The following is a 21,254-nucleotide window of genomic DNA, read 5'->3' as shown; positions in this document are numbered from 1 at the left end:
CCCTACTTTAGAGATGCCTGCTTGACACTGGCAAGGAGAACATAGTGCAATTAATGGTAAAAATGGCCTCTCTCTAAAAACAGAATTAGAGTGAACATATGTCTTCAACCTTCTCAGGAAAAAGAGCTATAACCAGCCAATAAAATGTAGCTGCACAGGCTGCCTGGCAGAGAATTTTCATACATTGCTAAGCAGCAAAATGCATAGAATGTGTGGTGATATGGCTGGAAAGGACCTTCCTGAGCATCTAATTCAACTCCTTTCCTTTTATAACTGAAGAAACTGAGGCTCAGAGAGTGAAAGTGATTAATTCAAGGCTACACAGCTAGATAACTGGTTATAAACCTTCCCCAAAACACACTGGTGGGAAGGTGAATTTGATTTAGTGATATGTCAGAAGTACTGAGCAGTTTTTAAAAAAATCCCTTAGGATTTCTACAAAGTTTATAGAATAAATAAGTAAACATAATATTATGTATGCTGGTAATTCACAGTCTTGAGCAGTCATTTGAATCACTTGAGGAGGCTTTTTAAAGTGGCTCTTCTACTTATTATGGTAATTCAGAGCCACTGTATACAGTTGTGCAAGTCACACACTGCACAAGAATTCCCACTGATGGAAGTGAATTGGGGCTCAACTTGAACCAAGGCACAGACTTGCCAAGCTACATACCTTAGTGTGGAGAAGGGAACCTTTTCCTACTTCATACATTGGGACAATATGGATTAGTGGCAGCCCTATGGGCTTGGCTCCCTCCTCTGGTAAGTATTACTGCAACTCCCTAATTTGCCTCCTGTTGATGTCCCCTAAAATCTTTGAATCCTCTCCAAGTCCTGAAAAAAGGCTCAAGTCAGTGATTGCCTCTTCTGTGTCTCTGGATTAATAAAAGCCTTTCAATGGCTGGTGCCATTTTCCTTCCTCCTCACTACGAATATGAAGTTGCTTAATGTGATGATTTACAAGTTCCAATTCTATTACTAAGGAAAAAAGTCTGAGCTTAGTCTCCTGTGTATAAATATATATGCATATATATTTATATACATACATATGTATTTATAATTAACCCTGTAATATTTCAATAATTCATTTTATACATCATAAAACAAATGCAAAAATTAAGGTTATACAGTAACATGAAGTTAAACATGTTTTTTATTTTTAGGATGGTATTATTTTTATTAATTATTAATATATATTAATTGTACAAATTTATGGATTTCACTGTGACATTACTTAAATGCATATATTGTGCTTTGATATTGTTCACCCTCCCTTCTAACCTCTCTTGTCCTCTTCTCTTCTTCTAGTCCCCTTTCCCTTGCCTAATAGTCCCTCTTCCACATTCAGGTCACATAAGAGAAAATATGCAATATTTGTCTTTCTGTGTCTAGCTTATTTTGCTTAACATGATGACCTTCACATTGATCCATTTCCCTGCAAATGACAGGATTTCATTCTTCTTTATTGCGGAATAATACTCCATTGTGCTTATTACCATACTTTCTTTATCTATTCATCCAGCACCTAGGCTAATTTCATATCTTGAATATTGTGAACAGCATCACAGTAAACATGTGACCCACCATTCTCACTGAACAGAATAAAGGACTGTTGATCATGCCACAGGTATATTCTCTCCACAGGCATTGGGTGTTTGGCAAATTCCAGGACCACTGTGAATTTACTCCAGAGGTTTTTAAAATTGAATACTGGGGAGGGGGAGTATGGCAAATGTTCAAACTATGGAAGATCCTACAGCATAAATCTCTCAGCAAGCTTGTGTCAAGGACACTTCCTATTTTAGTCAGCTTTTTTGCTGATGTCACCAAAAGACCTGAAAAAAGAATTTGAGAAGAGGAAAAGTTTATTTGGTTTCAGAAGTCTCAGTCCATAGATGGCCAACTCCATTCCTCAGGGTCTGGTGTGAGGCAGAATAATATGGCAGAAGTATGTGGCAGAGGAAAGTAGCTGGGGACATGGCACCTAGGAAGAAGAGAGAGAGAGAGAGAGAGAGAGAGAGAGAGAGAGAGAGAGAGCAAGCGCTCTGCTCAACAAGGACAAAATATAAATCCCAAAGCCTCATCCCCAGGGACCCACTTCCTACCAGGCTACCGTTACCACCCAGTTAATTCCTATCAGGGGATTAACCCACTGATTAAGTTAAAACTCACAACCAATCATTTCACCTCTAAACCTTCTTGCATTGTCTCATACATGAGACTTTGGGAGACACCTCACGTCTAAACTATAATACTCCCCCCAAGCTCTGATTATCTCATGTGGCCACTGCCTACCCATTCACTGCAGTGGGATGTCCTTGGGGACCCTGAAATGTGATTATGTTTGTTTTTTTTTTGATCTCTTGTGTACTTTAATCCCTAACAATAATATTCTTCTCAAGATGGCTCCCAGTTCTAGCACTCTGAAGGTTTGCTGAGAAATTCTGTGAGTTCCTTCTCTAAAGTAAGCTTGTTATTCATGCTTCAGGTAACCTATTTATTTAAGTAGTTTATGTGCAATGTGCAACCTTCTGTGCCACATTGTTACCATTTTCACTGACCCAGGTACTGGGCACCACAAGCTGGGATATTCTGCTTCTCTTGTTTGGTAAGTCTGACTAATTTCTGGAATCTACCAGTTGTCATTTTTTTTTGTGACATCAATTTCCAGTGTTCAACCCCAGGTGCTCACTTCCATGAGGAGCTACACATCTGTTGCTTTTTTTTTTCTATCCCATAGAGGAGCAAAGTAGTGCTGGTTGTCTCTTTTCTACCATTTTGAAAATTTCAATATTTGATATAAATATATTAACAATCCCCAAATCCTTTTTGCTTTCATTAAAAAAATTAACATTAAAATAATGTCTTTAGAGAGAGCAATGCAATTTAATAAGCTTTATGTTTTAAATCTTGGTTTAATCCCTTATGATACAGTAATCTGAAATCCTAAATTCAGTAATTTCAATTATTGTTATTAATGGCTGTCAAAACCCTAAAATAGTTACCTCACAAAGACTTTCAGCAAATTTTCTTTGGTCAAAATTTATTGGTTTATCAATTTGATTGCTGCTGTTTTGACTTGGTGATGTGGCTAACAATTAACCCATTCTAGGAGAAACTTTTAGAAGGAAAATAACACTGCCTCTGTCATTTTAAAAATCATTCTCTTGTACTTGCCCTAAGTCTCTCTTCAATCCCCAATTTATTTATAGGAAAAATGTAAACTACTTGCTCATTTGTGAATGATTAGGTTAGTTAAAACTAGGCAATATGATCTATAATTTCACATAAGCAAATACAAACTGCAAAATGGTTTAATATGCAGAGAGTAAATATAGGTATAAGGATAACATTATCAACCCCTCCTTCTTCTAAAATTTTCATCCTGCCCTTAAGCTCCTTCCCTCATTGTTCATGGGCTAAGACTGACTTTGTTCCTTCAATGACCCTCTGAGCTCTAGTCCTATAATCTCATAATGTCCTGTACCTTAATAATCACAGGACAGATTACAGCAGTGGGGAGGGAGATGTAGATTAGGGAGAGCTTTGCAGGAGTGGCTATATCTGAGCTGAACCTTGAATAATGGGCAAAATTTTCAAGGAGATGAAGAAAAAAAGACATCCCATGAAGAAGTGACAATGAGAAATGCCATAGGAACTGGACTGTTTGTGTTCACATGCTTTAACATGATATTTCCTTCCCTTGACTGTTCACCCACCTCTGCTAATAACCCACATCAATCTCTTTGAGGCTCAGATCAAAATGCATTGTCCCCAGAAGGTATTCCTCATATTTCTCTGCCGTATCCTGCTTAGTTTCTGATTCTACATCACCTAAAACTGTTGTGATTCCTTTGTTCCCTAATCAAACCTCACTATGTTAGATTAGTTGAACATTCTAACAAATGAAAAAAAGATCATATTTGAAGGATATGGAGCTTGCAATACTTTTTAAATGCATATATCCAGCTACACTGGTGACATACAAAGTATTACCAAATAGCAGCCTGGCCAGTTCTCCTCTATTAAGATTTGTGTAAAATTATGATCAGTATAACAAGTTTAGATATATACAAGCCAATTTAATATATATGAGCTAATAGGTCACTTAAAATCAGTTTTATTAAATATCCTCAGTCTGCTCCTGTATGAGAAGACAGAAATCTGATGTCATATCTACTCCTGCATAATTTCATTTAGTCTTCACTACAACCCTGAAACTTAGGTACCAGTATCACCATTTTACAGATGAAACCGAGGTCGAAGAATCTAAGTCACATTGTTAGAAAATAACAAACTCAAATTATCTGACCTCAAACTTTCCCATACCTCTCTGCTCCATTGTCTAGGAAGGTCTCAGAAGACTTTCCAAGTTTTGCCAATCTCCTCTTTGGTCCTTGAACTTGTCAAATGACACAATTATAAACATTTTAAAGATTTTTAAAAATATTTTTACTTGTAGATGGACAAGTGGCCTCATTGTGTTGGGCCTCTGGTGAGGACAGCACATCATGAAGAGCATGTGGTAAAGCAAACTATTCACCTTTATTTTATTTATTTTTATATGGTGTTGAGGATCGAACATAGTGCCTCACACATGCTAGGCGAGTGGTCTACCATTGAGCTACAACCCCAGCCCCTAATTTAAAGATTTCAATTGGCTTAATTTTGATATTCTAGAACTAGGCATAATTTTATTCCATAAAATAAAGTAACTATTCTAAAGAGATGAGCAAAATAGCTTAATTTTGTAAACATAGAAGTTTGTACTAAAGCAGAAACAAAGAACAAAGAGTAGATTAGTCTTTTCAAAGATACTTTCTTCGTAAGATAGAGACAGGGAGGCAGAACAGTATAAAAATACCTGATTGGTTAATATCTGCTTACTGTAGGTTACTTTTATCAAGGATTAAAGAAGGAAATTATTGTGCCAATTGAAAAATGGTCTGTTTTAGAAATTTCATTGCCATTTCTCTCTCCTGATATCAGGGAAGGCCAAATAATAGGACAGTTTCAGTTTTGTGACATGGAACTTTAGCATGGTTGACTTCATTCTGGTTTTTAAACTAGACTGTCGTGGCCCAGTGCAGAAACTTAGTCCAAAAACAATGGCCTCCTATAATTTTTACTTAACAAATTAATTGGTTTTTACTCTAATATTAACTTCCAAAATATATCAAATATATTATCAGCCCAATATCCTTTCTTCAACTTGGAAAGCATAGCCAATAACTACATGAAAGGATTTTCAACATAACTAATAATTAGGGAAATGCAAGTAAAACTCACAACATACCACCTCACAACCATTAAGTTGGCTAATGAAAATAGAAAATAAAGAATTTTAGCAGGAATGTGCAGAATTTGGAAACTTTGTGTGCTGTTGGTACATAAAACAGTACAGTGTATTAGTCGGTTTTCAATTACTATAACAAAATACCCAAATCACTTTAATTATAAAGAAAAAAAGATTTATTTTGACTCACAATTCTGGAGGATCCAGTCCACAATCAAGTGGCCTCGTTGTGTTGGGCCTCTGGTGAGGACAGCACATCATGAAGAGCATGTGGTAAAGCAAACTCTTCACCTCATGACTGGGGAACAAAAAAGAAGAAGAGGATAAGACCAGGGTCCCATAATCCTCTTTGAGGGCACACCTCCAATAACCTAAGGACCTTTCATAAGGCCCCACCTCCAAAAGGTTACACCATCTTCCAATAGTGCCACTGTGGGGATCAAGCTCTTCACAATGGTAACATGGACCTTTGGGAAACATTCACCCAAATCATAGCATATAGACATTATGAAAAAACAGTATAGCATTTCTTTAAAAGAGTAAAAATAGGGCCTGGGGTTGTGGCTCAGTGGTAGAGCGTTTGCCTAGCATGCAAGAGGCACTGGGTTCAATCCTCAGCACCACATAAATGTAAAATAAAGATATTGTGTTCACCTAAAACTAAAAAATAAACATTTTAAAAAAAAGATTAAAAATAGTGCCAGAAATTCCTCTTCTAGGTATATTCCCCATAGAACTGAAATCACCATCTTAAAGAGATATTTGCTCATCTGTGTCCATAACAAATGAACAACATATTATTCAACCTAAAAAAGGGAAGAAATTCTGACACTACAACATGAGTGAACTTTGAGAATATTATGTTAAATGAAATATGCCAGTCAGGATAAAACCAATCATATATAATTCCTCTTATAAGAAATACATAGAGGGGGGGCTGGGGTTGTGGCTCAGTGGTAAAGTGCTCACCTAGCACATGCGAGGCCCTGGGTTTGATCCTCAACACCACATAAAAATAAATAAAAATAAAGGTATTGTGTTCAACTACAACTAAAAAATTTTTAAAAGAAACACATAGAGTAGCCAAATTTACAGAAAAAGAAAGTAGAATGTTGGTTGTCAGGACTTGGGGAAAAGGAGAATTGAGGAATTTTCCTTTAATAGGTATACAATTTCAGTCCTGCAGGATGAAAAGAGCTCTAGATATTGGCTCTACAACAATGTGAATGTACTGAATTTTACACCTAAAAGGGATTAATTTCATAAAATTTATATTATTGTGTATTTTAACACATTTTAAAAATGAGTTCTCTGGCAAAACTGGCTCTGAAATCAGAACAATACAGAATTTTTCTCTCATGAAGGTTGGATTTTTATTTCCACTTCTATCAACTTTTGAAGAGATAACTATTTTTTGAAAATAAAAAAAAAAAAACGTAATCACTGCTCCCATAATATTGGAGCATGATGCAGAAGAAAGGCAGTGAATGTTGGCTTGAGAAGATATACTGTATTAGAGTCTCAGCAGGAAACAATTCACTCCTGACAGTCAAATTCTAATAAAGAGAATGGACAAATGAATGGCAAAGCATCCAAAGACTAGTAACAGCAGCATTCCATTGTCACCCCTAGAGGTGGAGGAACAAGAGGAGGAAATACTATTAGAACCTTGAAGTGCAAGTTACCTGGCAGAAACCAGATTTGTGGCACCAAGGAAATGGCCCTAAAGCAGATTCTTCTCTGCCCTCTGCCAGGATACACACACACACACACACACACACGGGGGGGGGGATGGGGGAGAGACAGAGAGATCCAGAGTATCTCTTCCCACCCTTCTCATTTCTGAAGGAAACTCCAATGGGATAAACCCAATTTGAAGCCAGCCATCAAAGTTTCTGGGCTATATAGTTTGCTGGAGTTATCCTTTCAAAGCACAGAGCAGGACAGAAGATAGAGAATGGGTATGGGATATAGGTGTTAGGGTGGCAAATAGAATACATAACACTCTTGGGTTCTAGTCCTAGTCCTGTCACTAACCAGGTGCAACCTTATAAAAGTCAGTTAACCTATTTTTATTTTTGACCCACTAAGTAATTTTACATAGTAATACCTGTCTGTCCCCTGACAGGTGCTCTGTGAGTCTCAAATAAAATGACACATGACAGATTCCTTCTTACTCTATGAAGTGTGGTTAAACATGAAAAAATGATGATTCTTCCACTCTCTCCTTGGTTCTTCTCTCCTCTACTTGGGAAGGTGAGAAAATAACATGGGCAGAGTGAGAAAAAGTAAAATGGTGGGTGAGAGACCTGTGATCTCAAGCAAGTGTCTTTCACTCTGAGCATTAGATTTCACATGTATAAATATCTGAACTAGATGTTCTTATCAATGCCCCTTCCAATTCCAAAGATTCTCTGATTGAAGAGTAGATCAGCAAGACACACACACACACACACACACACACACACTCCTTTCTTCTCTGCCTCAGGTCATGCATATATAACTTGCCCCAAACTACTTTTGGATTTTGCTTTTGTGAAACCAACTGCAAGAACTGGGACATTAATTATTGTGGCATCTTTTATATCATACCATGTAGGAAACCTTCCCTGATATAACCACCCAAGGCAATATTGCCCAGCATGTGGCATGTGTTTCTTCAAAATATTGGAGGACAATTTAGTCCAGCCTGGAAAATCCTGGGATAAATAAAGCAAAGTAGGTACCTTTATTACAGGTTAGTCATAGTCTTTAAAGATTAAAGACTTTAAAGTCACCATTTTTAATATTCTAATGTACACTGTGCTAATATACATTGAACTTCTATGAGAGGGTAGGAAAGTATATTGTGGAATTTTTAATTTGAAGTTACTTGACCAAAGTTACTTAACCATGGAACCCTCCCCCCATTCTGTACCTCAAGTTCTTTGGAACATTCTGAATGGCTAAACCAAGTTTTATATTCAGACATCCATTTTGTACATTTGTACTTCAGCCCAAAAGATACTATATTTATACATTAGTAAAATATTTTAGGCCATAACGCATGCTCTCCTAATTCCTACACTGGTGAGCCCTGCAATTAGTGATACTTACATATGAAATTTTTGAGGGGCAGGTGGTGGCATAATAAGGCATCATCTTTTACCCAAATCAGGAAAAAGTCCAGAATGCCTTTAAAGACCAGGCATTTTCTTGATTTTTGGCATTATTTAGGCAAGATGAAATATGAATCTAATAATAAAAATTCACATTTGAAGAACAGCTTACACTTGCTGGGAGCTTTCATATAAACCATCTCATTTCTAAACATTTAAGGTCATTATTAACTATCTCCATTTTACAAATGAAAAAATAAGATTACATATCTCTTCCCAGGTCTCTCAGCAGAAGAAGGACTCGGAAGCAGTTCTATAGAATCCAATTCCAGTAATTCTTTTAATGCACTAATGTTGAAAGTGGAAAGATTCCCTCAGCTTTGTAATGATCCAAACTCATTGAATGCTTTAAGCATTCCATTGCTTAACCCAGGAGGGAAAGGTGAGGGGCATTCTCTTGTACCTCGTTAACCCAGGAGGAGGGAGAAACAACCAGAGTATTTTCAGAGGTTTCCTGTTATTGCTTTCCTAATCCCCAGAGTTAACTATGCTCATTTTAGAAAGGTCAGAAGCTGCAATTAAGCAAAAAAGAAGAAAGTATTAAAATACCAATAAAGACCCATAACTACCTACCCAGAAATAATTGCTTTTGACACTTGGTATATAATATTCCAGATTTCTTTCTATGTTTGTTAGATCCTGTGATACATTTTCTTTCATATTCTAGTGTTTTTGGAATTGTGTTGTTTTTCATTTGATGTTCACAGTTGATGTGGCACAGTGTTCTGCTCACAAACATGGCTAGGCTTATTATACTGATAATATGTCTTAAAATTATGGCATGTTAGAGTCAATGAGACATGTTATATTTTCCCCCAAATGATTCCAAATTACTGGTTTAGAATCTACTTTTATCATTTATTCCTTTCTATATTTCTCAGCATGACTCTATATCAACAGGTATTTTCTATGAACAGCATATTTAGTGGATGCAAAATTAGTGCATTGATTGGTTGTACTATATTTTTTTAACCAAACACCTATTGCTAGGTATTTAAATTATTTACAACTTTTCACAATTACAAATAGCACTGCATTAACAGACGGTAACTGAAGAACTGCCAGATCTAGTACTGTGTGCATAGAGCAATGAACAAAATTGACATGAACCAAACCTTCCAGGGCCTGAACAGTAAAAAAAAAAAAAAAAATCAAGCAAACACTTTAAGATATATTTATACAGATTTATAAACTATGAGACATAATGAATAACAAAAACAATCTTTCTTTAGATTAGACGATCAGGCAAGGCCTCTCTAAGGAAGATGAGGTCTAAAGGATGAGAAAAAATAGCCAGCGAGTGGAAGACTGCACCAAATTAGACTCCCCCCAAAATAGAATAAGAAATACCTGTTCTCTTGCCAATATGGAATAGTTTCCTTTTTCTTAACCAATCTGTTTGGGGATGGAAAGGAACCCTCATTATTGTATTAATTAGTATTTTTAAAAATATTTATGATGTTAAGCATTTATTTTTAATTTATGATATTCCTTCTCCACCAGAAGAACTCATTGATATCATGGTGTTTTCAGCTGTCATCAGATCACATCTACTCCACATAATCATAGCACCAAGCTAGGGTAATAATTCTCAAAGTATGCTCCCTCTGGAAACTTTACAGCACATGAATATCACCTGTGAACTTGTTAGAAATGCAAATTCTTAGACCCCACCCCAGAATGAATCAGAATCTCTGGGGTTGGAGTTTAGTAATCTGAGTTTTAACAAGTCCTCCATGTGATTCTGATATATTGTAAAACTTGAAAATGACTTTCAAAGGGCTGCTCAATGGATATTTGTTGATTGATGTAGGCCATCTGATCAAGAGCTCCATCAAAGACACAAGTCAGAAAATATGGGCCTCAACTGAAGTGGAAAAAAAACTGAGAACAGTTCATTTATCCATTTATTCAATAAATATTTTTGAATACCTGCTGTGCACCAGAAACTATGCTAGGTACTGAAGATTGAATAAGGAAATAAGACAAAAGGTCCCTGTATTCACACTCTAATGGAGTGTTTCTTTGTCAAAGAGAATGGGATGACCAAGGAAAGTTCTAGTATGTACTACTTTAGAACTCTGAAGAGCAGGAATAATGGAAGAATGGTAAAATATAAGTATTTTCTGGCCAGGACAGAGGAGGTAAAAGTGTGAGGAGAGAAGTGGAAAGGCATGTCTATTCAATTTTATTCTGACAAGTCTCTTCTACAGAGTATTCCAGAAGAGAGAGAGATTCCAGATGGGAAAAAAGCCAAGGCTCTACACAGTTCTCATTATCCATGTTATTACTCTAAATTGCATCCATCAATTCCCTTTTCTAGGCAGCTTAGTCCTGGTTTCTTTGCATTCCTGAAGTGTGTCCCAGGGATTTGTAGTTCTATGTTAATGTGATACATAAAATAGAGTCACCTTGACTTCGCATTTATCTGGCTTATGTAAGCTCTAACCTTTTGCTGCAGTGCAACAGAAATGCCAGACCCATTTTGTCTAGGCATGTAAACAAACACTCTAATTCTAAATAATATATTGGGGGCCCTGGTGACTGTAAGAGCATGACAACCTGCAGGGGGTCAGGAATTAAGCTACAGATCTAAGCCTTGGCCTAGAGAGAAGCACCAGACTCTGGCTGTGCTCCTCTTCCCAGGAGAATTGCTCATTGCAATAAAAGCTTTGGAAAGAGCTCCAGAACTTTTCCTTCCAGTGGCAATAAGCCAACGAAGTCATACAGAGAAGGGGTCTAATGAGCTCACTGTCCCACCAAGTCCCATAGCCAGGAACAAGCTCTATAATAATCTTTTCTAACCCAAAAGATATAAAACAGAAAAGGGGGCAAGGTTATTTTAGCTGCCTCTAATTTTCTCTCCACATAGAGCAGGACTTCCCAATCTCTGCACTCTTGACATTTTAGACCAGATAATTCTTTGTTGTGGGACTGTCCTGTATATTGTTAGATTTCCCACAACATCAATGGTCTTCATCCACTAAATGCCAGCGTCTCCTCTCCCATTTGTGACAATCTGTAATGGATCCAGACAACACCAATGTCTTCTGGGGAAAGGAGGCAATAGCACATCAAGTTGAGAACCACTGCTCTAGAAAAAAAGCATTTAGAGATCCTGGATATTAACCCTGGGGAGCCATGTACACTATATTTTCCAAGCCCAGTGAATCAAACCAGTCTAAAAACAGAAAGCACCTTTACAGGGTTTACATAAATAATTTGAGTAGCTAATTCTCTCCCACCTATCATAAACCCTTAACTACCTCTATTGCCTTTAAACAATATTATCAGAGCAATAGTTTCACTCTCTAAAGATGAATTCTTGAGGGCCAAAAAATTAGGGGGTTCAAAATCAAGTTGTGAGATTACTCCTTACAAATATATGGCATTTCATATTTCACACATCTGTCATGTTGAATTCAGTTTAACATTCACTGGTTATTTTTGATGCTCCAGGGGTCTTTAATCTTCATATCACCTGTATTAGTTCCTGTGCCCACTGTGGCCATTGTAACAAAGTACTACACATTTAGCAGCTTAAAACAACAAAAAGTTATTCTCTGACAGTTCAAGTGAGTATCACTGGACCAAAATCAAAGTGTCCCTTATAGCCACGTCACTCCAATCTCTGCCTCCATAGTCACATTACCTGTTTCTCTTCTGTGTTATCAAACCTCCTTCTGTTTCCCTCTTATACGGATACATATGATCCCATTGATGGTACACTCAATAATGCAAGATGATCCCCCCATCTAAATACATCTACAAAACAAAGACCACCTCTTATTTGCCATATAAACTAATATTCACAGCTTCCAGGAACACAGATATTTGGTTAGGGATATTATCAGCTTATCATATCATCTTTTTTAATCAAACAAAGCAAAGATAATTATTTCCACTTTATAGAAGAGGAAATAGTAGCAGAACAAAGTTAAATTACTTATAAGTGATTGCATACTGACAAGTTGTAGAAGATAGAGCAGGAATCCAAGGTTCCTGACACCTCTTTTGGATTAATCATAGTTCGAACGGATATAGACCTATTTCTGCCTCCTCCAAGAGATGCAGGCACTGTGAAGTTAGTAAAATCATGAGGCATTTGAAAGTGGATTTTGTAGATTAGGGAAGATTCTGGAAACTTCTCACACCAAGGGAATTAGGGGTTGGAAGCCACACAGAATTATCCAGGCTATTGGAATAGCACAAGAGAAATGAAAGAAGACTTAATACAGTAAGAGAAGAAAAGAAAGGAAACTGTAATCTTTTAATATTCATTGAGTCCATGACAGCATGCTGTTTCACCTGCTATTCAGCATTTCACATTGGCAACACTGAGTAGGCATATGTTATATACAATTTTACAAAGCTCCTTCACAAAATAGTCTAGATTGGATTCACAACACCTCTGTATGGAAGAGCAGTTATCATGATTCTATTTTACAGGTAAAGAAACCGAGATTGGGGGAGTTAATTGATTTTTCCCAAGCTGCTCTTCTTCTTCTCCTTTTCCTCCTCCTCCTCCTCCTCCTCCTCCTCCTCCTCCTTCTTCTTCTTCTTCTTCTCTCTCTCTCTCTCTCTCTCTCTCTCTCTCTCTCTCTCTCTCTCTCTCTCTCTCTCTCTCTCTCTCTCTTCTCCCCTATAGATGGGGATGGAACTCAAGCCTCCTGCATGCTAGTCAAACACACTACCACAGAGCTACAATCCAGCCCTGCAAGCTGAAATAAAATCCAAAACTTCTTCTTTTATAGTGTTTTTCTCTTCTAAATATTCTCTCTCATTGAAGAATGACATATATAAATGTCTCATGAAGTTATGACCCAGGGATTCTGGGATGCTAATATAAACGATAAATGTCACTTTATATTTAGTTATGTAGTTCTACCCTCAAAAACTCAAAATACCCTCTTTATATAATTCAGATACATGAACAACAGGTGGCAGTAAGTTCCTGGGGTAAGTGGCTTGAATGATCAATTTAAACTTCTTAGGTGTGATGACCTTAGACTATAACAAAATGTATGGATGCCTAGGACTTTAGAGTCTTATAAAGAATGTCGCACTTTGCTAGTCTATCTTATTTTAAGTAATATGTTCAGATGTTTTTAAAGGTCAGGCATATAAAAATCATTTCAAGAAAATAAAAGTATGTAAATTTTTGTCTAGAAATAATCCTTGATAGCTATAATTTAACTAAATCTTTATCTCATCTTCAGAATATAACTAGAATGTGCCTTTCTACTTGACTCTAAATTTTAATTTTTAAATTAAATTTCTTCCTGATTAGTACATGACTACAAGATTTCTATTTGATTTACTAACAAAACAGCCATGGGCTCTCTTCTCAAGTGGAAAGTTTTTATCCTTCCTTATTTTCTCTGGCCGCTTTTAGATAAAGGATTTTAAAAATGAGAAAAGAGTACATACAACCATTTTTTTTTTTTGACAGCAGTGTGTTATCACTGAAAACAAAGTCCTATACTTTTTCTCTTTTTTGGCTATCTGAAAGAGGTAAGTTTTCATTCTAGTTCCTATAAAGGATAGCAACATCCCTCTTCCTAACACCTAGTTTCAAAAGTACCTGCTAGCCTGGCATGCTGACCCACACCTGTAATCCCAGAGACTTAGGAGGCTGAGGCAGGAGAATTGCAAGTTTGAAGCCAGCCTCAGCAACTTAGGGAGCCCTTGTCTCAAAATAAAAAATAAATAAATAAATAAAAAGGCTAGGAATATAACCCAATGATAAAGTGCAGTGAGTTACATGGTTACATGGTTATAATGGCTCAGTCCCCAATACTAAAAAAGGGGGGACTTCCAAAAGTAGCAGCTGGCTTAGTGTAACTTGAAATTTAGATGTGTTGAATTTCCCTAGCAAATTCTTAACTACTGGCAATATCTACAGAGTGCCTTCTGCCAGAGATGGGCTCCTCTTTTCCAAGCTAAGGGATAGAACACCAAAACAGCAAATCAAACAACCCACATATTTAAGTGCTTTTTATAGTAATGTGCAATTATTGCATCAAAGATAAACTTGCACATTGTAGTAACAAATGTCCATGTTGTCAGTGAACTTTAAAGGTGAGACTGTCTCAGGTTGGCACTGTGCTTGGGACTTTGATAACTCAGGAGAAATGTAAGCCACAGTTCATGCCACAAAAGATTTACAACTGACTGAGGAGATGAGATTCCTAAACTAATCATTTCTTTACCAGTATAGTATATACATAAGTACATATTCAAGAGAGTGAATATAGTATGAAGTACAGTGAATTATAGTAGAGTTTCTAGTAGTACAAATGATTTTCTGCTTCTGGTCCTTGCTTAATTCTGAGAATTTAAAGGACAGAGTTTTTCCATTTTTAATTAATTATTTATATATGACAGCAGAATGCATTACAATTCATATTACACATATAGAGCACAATTTTTCATATCTCTGGTTGTATACAAAGTATATTCACACAAATTCGTGTCTTCATACGTGTACTTTGGATAATAATGATCATCACATTCCACCATCATTTCTAACCCCATGCCCCCTCCCTTCCCCTCACACCCCTCTGCCCTATCTAGAGTTCCTCTGTTCCTCCCATGCTCCCAGTCACTATCCCACTATGAATCAGCCTCCTTATATCATAGAAAACATTTGACATTTTGGTTTTTTGGGATTGGCTAACTTTACTTAGCATTATCTTCTCTAACTCCATCCATTTACCTGCAAATGCCATGATTTTATTCTCTTTTATTGCTGAGTAATATTCCATTGTGTATATATGCCACATTTTTTATCCATTCATCTACTGAAGGGGAGTTTTTTCATATTTCTATTGTTGAGTTATGGTTGTACATAATTGTGGTATTTGTTGTTACATATTTGTACATGCACATGATATAACAATATAATTTGGCCAATATTCCTTCCTAGCACTTTCCCCCTCCCTCACTTCTTCCCACTCTTTGTTCCCTTTTCTCTACTGATCTCCCTTTGCTTTTCATGTGATCACCCTCAACTTTCTTTCCCTTTTTCCTCTCTAGCTTCCACATATAAGAGAAAATATATGATCCTTGACCTTCTGAGTTTGACTTATTTCATTTAACTTGTTGGTCTCTAGTTCCATCCATTTTCCTGTAAATTACAAAATTTCATTTTTCTTTATGACAAAATAAAACTCCATTATGTATATATACCGTTTTATTTATTCATTCATACATTGATGGACACCTAGGCTGGTTCTACAGTTTGGCTACTGTGAAATAAGCTGCTGTAAACATGGGTGCATATATATCACTGAAGTATGCTGACTTTAATTCTTTAGGATCCATATTGAGGAGTGGTATAGCTGGGTCATGTGGTGGTTCCATCTCTAATCTTTTGAAGAACCTCCATGCTGATTTCCACATCAGTTGTGCTAATTTACAAAGGGATAGATAGATTTTATATAAGCATATATAAAAGGCAAGTATAGGTCCAGAAAAGAGAATAAACCCCAAAATTCAGGTGAGAAACTACCTGATAGGATTTCAGGTCAGGTGGAAGCTTGCCTAGAAGGAGCAGAAATTAGGGTGGAGAAATATAGCTAAATTATATTATGGATTGTCCTAAAGGCAGAATTTGGAAAAGATGATCCATTTATAAGACTTTTAATCTGCCCTTGAATGGAGACTGCTCTAACAGTTAAGAATAAAGGCTTAGCACAGAGGAGGTCTAGTAAGAGAAGAACAGCCAAGTATGGGGAACTGAAGATGATTAATCCATGATATGAAATAAAAGGGAGGGACCATGACCTTGAAGGGTTAAGTCAAGGGCCAGGAGCAGAAAATCATTTGTACTACTAGAAACCCAAAAACAGTTGGAGAAGGAGAAAAAATTCTGTTTGACATGTGAACATTGGAGGGTGATAATACATGTACAGAAGAGACAGCTGAAGATGCAGTCCCAGATAGAGGATGAGAGTTAAAGAAAAAAAAATATCTTCGCCTTTTGGAGCAACTGAGAACAGCACATCAATAATATCAGAGTCCCCAGGTCCAATGTGGCACCTTCTATTTTTCATCCAAATGTTCAGCCCCATTAATCTTTCTTTCCCACAGATCCTGCATTTAATGGCTATCACATTGTTCAGGAAACTTGATTGCAACACTGTCATTTTGTGGGTACCAGTCAGAAGGCTTATACCAAAGTCCTTGCAGAAGACAATTTTCAGATAAGATATGTACTTGTCATATCTATAGCAAGCATCTGTCAGCCTCATCATAGGCTGCACGTAGAGAATTAGTTTCTAATCCTTAACACTCCAGCTTCCCCATGTTGCTTCTCCTGAGTGGATTAAAACATGCAAATTAAGTTTAGTTTATTTGATTTGCATTTGAGTAATCACCCTACTATCCACAAAGTAGCAGATAAAACAAAAAATATTTTTCAAATTGATCAGCTTACCTAAGACCATTGAGAATGAGACAGTCAAGCTATAAAATGCCTTTCAGCAATAAGAGGAGCCACGTTCATAAAACATGTTCATTTTTTCCCACTACAGAGCTATAGGCAAAATAACCCATGAAAAAATAGATCAGAGATTCCTGTCATTTTCAAGGCACTGGTCCAGAAATCAGCAAACAAAACCTCAGCAAGATATCCTCTTTACCAGCTGAGGCAGTCAGTTGCAAGTGAAAAATTTAAAGAGACAGAAACTTCAAGGTCATGAAGAAGACTGTGTCAGCTTTTTACCCCCAAGGTTATCAGTAGAATAAAATACCCTATCCAAGGTTTTACTTTCTGAAGTTTCAGTTACCCATGGTCAATTACAGTCCAAAGATGTTGAAAGGAAAATTTCAGAAATAAACAATTCATAACTTTTAAATTATAGCAAGATGAAATTATGTACCATCTCACTTTGTCCCACCTGAGACGTGAATCATCAATTTATCCAGTGTATCCACACTATATGCATTTCCTGTTAGTCACTTAGTATCTAAGTTATCAGATCTACTGTCTTACTGCCAATGTGCTTGTGTTCAAGTATTCCTTATTTTAAAATAACCCCAAAGTGAAAGTGTAGTGATATTGGCAATTTGAATATGCCAAAAAGAAGCCATAAAGTGCTTCCTTTAAGTGTATAGATTAAAGTACTATAAGATATTTTGGTACACTGTGTTCACATAGCTTTTTCTTACAGTATAATGTTATGATTGTTCTATTTTGGTATTATTATTGTTTATCTCTTTCTGCACGTAATTTATAAATCAAACTTTATCACAGGTATTTTTGTATAGGAAAAAACATAATACATATAATATTCAGTACTATCCATGGTTTCAGATATCACTGGGGTCTTGGGATGTAGAACATATAATGGTTTAAGGGTTTGGACTAGAGAGTTTGACTGCCAGGGTTCAAATCTTAGGTTTTCCAGCTATTAGCTATGTAACCTTCTCTGTAAAATGTAGAAAATAGCAATATTTTACTCACAAAGGGGATTAAATAAGTTGATGTATGTAACACATAATACGGTATCTGACACACAATGTGTTCAGTAGATGTTATGATTATAATTTCAATTTCTTTCCAGCCTTATGATTCTGTTATCAGTCTTATAGTCATTAGCAGGTAACTATAATGCTTATAATTATTAAGAATTTTATTTATATAAATTATATCAATTCATATCATTGTGCCAAATGTAGCAGATGTGGTCATAATTATCCTTCTTCCTCCTTACCACCTTAGTGCATGCTGCCCCAGCTCTTACTGCCAGCACCTCCATTTCTTTTGCTGAAGATTCTCTGGATACCAGAGCCTGTTTTGCCAACACATGTGGAAGAGTTAGTATGGTAAGGAACTAATTAATGGCCCTCAACCAAAAACTGAGCAGTTCTCAACTAAAGACCTGTAGGAGTTAGGGTACTCTCACCTCTCAGGTGAAGTAACTCTGAATCCAACATTTTATACTGCCTTCTAGACTGTCCACTGAAGGATTAAGCTCCACTCTTTGTGGTAGCTAGTCTGATGTTCCCTTTAATACCTGCTTGCTTCCCTCTTTTATTTTTCACTACCCCATTCTTCTACCAGTATTTTTTTCAACACTCAAAGAAATTACTTAAACTTAAATCCCTGTCTCAAGGTCTATTTTTAGGGGAGCCCAAAGTAAGATTGTCTCACAAACCTGTGAGACAGGTAAGGGTAGATCTATTTTTGCAATAAGGAAACTGAGCTGTAGATCATATAGGTAATTAATAGAAGAGCCAGGCTGAGAACCCAAGTCTCTTGGCTACCTGGATTTTTTGTTCTTTTACCAGAGTACATATCATAGCTTTTTCCAGCTATGTACAGGCCAGTAATTCCATGTTACTCTCCTCATTGCATATCAGTTGATCTCCCAAAAGTATGTCTGGACCAGGCAGGGAAGGGTCACACTCTATAGTTAAACTTCTCCATGCATGACATGCATATTTATAATTTTTTTTTTGTTTAAGTGTATGATTTTAAGTGTTTACATGCCTAATGAACACTGAATTACCTGTCAAAGTCTATAAATGGATTGTTCTAGTTCATCAAGAGTCCACGTAAAGGCTGGGGTGGTTCAGTGGTAGGGCACATGCCTAGCGTGTGTGACACTGGGTTCAATCCTCAGCACCACAAATAAATAAATAAAGTTAAAAATGTTTTTAAAATTCTAGCTAATATAGAGGATCTGAATTAGCTGGAACTGATTTTTTTAAAAGTAACACTTGGGATAATTGTTATACCAAACACAAATTAAGGTTCCTTTGATGACTCAGTGGAAAACTGGAGACCTAAAGGGCCTCAGGGTCATGTGTGTACACATCAATTCTCATTAGTTTGGAAGACCTACAAAAGAACTGAGTGCTGATGGTTTCCTGATAACTACTAAGTAATAAGAATTTATGTAAGGCGCCATCATTTCAGGGCTTTCTCCATGTTCTGTATCTCCCACCCAAAAGAGAGGTACCCCATAACCCTGGGTACCATAGCTAAAATGCAAGTTTGATTAAACATCTGTTAGATGTAGAGTGCAAGAAGGTTCTGTCCATTGGGGTCTCTTATTTGGAGAGTCTCCCTAATTAGTGGCCATCTGGTCCCCCATGAAAGTCAGTAATTAAAGTAGCAGCACTGAAAAACTCGCCTGTGCCTGCCTTCCCTCCAAGATTCTCAGTACTCAGGTGAATGCCAAGGTCATATTGGGCTATTTTCATTTTTCATAAAAATAACTTGGGCCCAGAGGTTGGAATTAAATAAATCACTGATTGAATTAAGTGGCACACATACGACTTGCTGACATCTGAATGCCTCTCACTGAATCTGATTCAGCACAGATCTGCTGTTTTCATTGTCCCTGTTTGTTCCAGCTGATTTTAGGCTCTGTGTGACAGTAATAGAGGTTTCCTGCAGCTTTGGGATAGATGAAATCACTGAAAAAGACCCTTAGCTTTGTCAAAAGTATCTGCACATGTCTTTTCCACAAAAACATGAGGGACAATTCCTGACAGTTATTCCTTATGACAATAATCAAAGGAGTATTCTTTACACAAGCTCCTAAAGAACATCTGATGAGTTAGAAATCATATATTGCTATATTCAAACCTAGAGATGTGACCAAACCAGATATTTCCCTAAGCATGTAAAAAAACAATAAAGAACAAGAGAGCTGAGCCCTACCTCTTTTTGTCAACCTTATCACCACTATATGTAAGACCTATTGGTAAAACACTTGAATCCCATGCATCAGGTACAAAGTGCTCCTGAGATCAGAAACTGGGGTTGAAGGAAAGGAGTCCAGCCCACTGATATGCTTAAACTATAGTCCTTAGCTATGGTTTTAATATATTTCTCTGAAAGAGATAAAATAATTCCTATCATTTTAGAATAGTGGATGTAAATATGAAGCACACAGTCAGCTATCTCCTTACTTTAGAGTAATTTAAATGTTACTGTAAAAAATGACCCTTTAGTAAGCAACTCAGTGAGACCCTATCTTTAAATAAAATACAAAAATAGGTCTGAGGATGTGGCTCAGTGGTCGAGTGCCCTTGAGTTCAATCCCCTGTATGAAAAAAAAAAAAATGACCCTTTAGGGCTGGGTTTGGGGCTCAGTGATAGAGCACTTTCCTTGCACGTGTGAGGGACTGGGTTCGATTCTCAGAACCACATATAAATAAATGAATAAAATAAATGTTCATCAGCAACTAAAAAAAATTTAAAGGACCCTTCACCTTTCCCAACCTCACTTTACATAAACAGCAACATAGCTTACCTGTAATATAGATAAGAATCAGGATCTAAGCAAAAAGGGCATCTAAGCACCAAACCCATGCATTTTAACTCATTTGCTTCCTTCAAGGTAAAATCCTATAGGACTTGACTCAGAATCTGTACACTTGCATTTTACACATCATTCTAACCAAGTTTGCATGTTTTATTTCTGGTCTTACAAAAGATTAGAAACATCATATTAAAATCTAAACAGTGGATGATGCAACAAAGACAACAGAACACTTAGAGCAAGGGGAGAGAGAAAAACAACTAGAAAAAAGCTGACAAAATAACTCTACAGTCTGGGAACATTTAGTGTTGGAGCAAACATTCTTATAGCTATAATAGGCCCCAAGGGCATCACTGGATACAGCATGCTGAGAAGCTTACAATCATAGCATGGACCCTGAGTCATCAAGAGAAGATGAAATTATATTCCATATATTCTGCCTAAGGAGGCAAGGAAGTGTGCAATACATGTTAGGAAACGTTCTAACCAAAGTGGTTAAATTAAAAATCATTAAAATGC

General features: G+C 36.7%; 1 protein-coding gene and 1 non-coding gene across 5 annotated transcripts in view; both read left to right on the top strand.

Moving 5' to 3' along the window:
• Window positions 1-21,254, top strand: part of Trpc5 (transient receptor potential cation channel subfamily C member 5) — a 294,090-nt gene that overhangs the window by 29,983 nt on the left and 242,853 nt on the right. The gene's annotated exons all lie outside the window — the stretch shown is intronic.
• Trnaa-agc (transfer RNA alanine (anticodon AGC)) lies at window positions 5,850-5,922 on the top strand. The gene has a single exon. It is a non-coding gene; the product is annotated as a tRNA-Ala (tRNA).

The sequence above is a fragment of the Marmota flaviventris genome, chromosome X, assembly GCF_047511675.1.
Source record: "Marmota flaviventris isolate mMarFla1 chromosome X, mMarFla1.hap1, whole genome shotgun sequence".
Lineage (NCBI taxonomy): Eukaryota > Metazoa > Chordata > Mammalia > Rodentia > Sciuridae > Marmota > Marmota flaviventris.
This window is presented reverse-complemented; position numbering and strand designations above follow the sequence as displayed.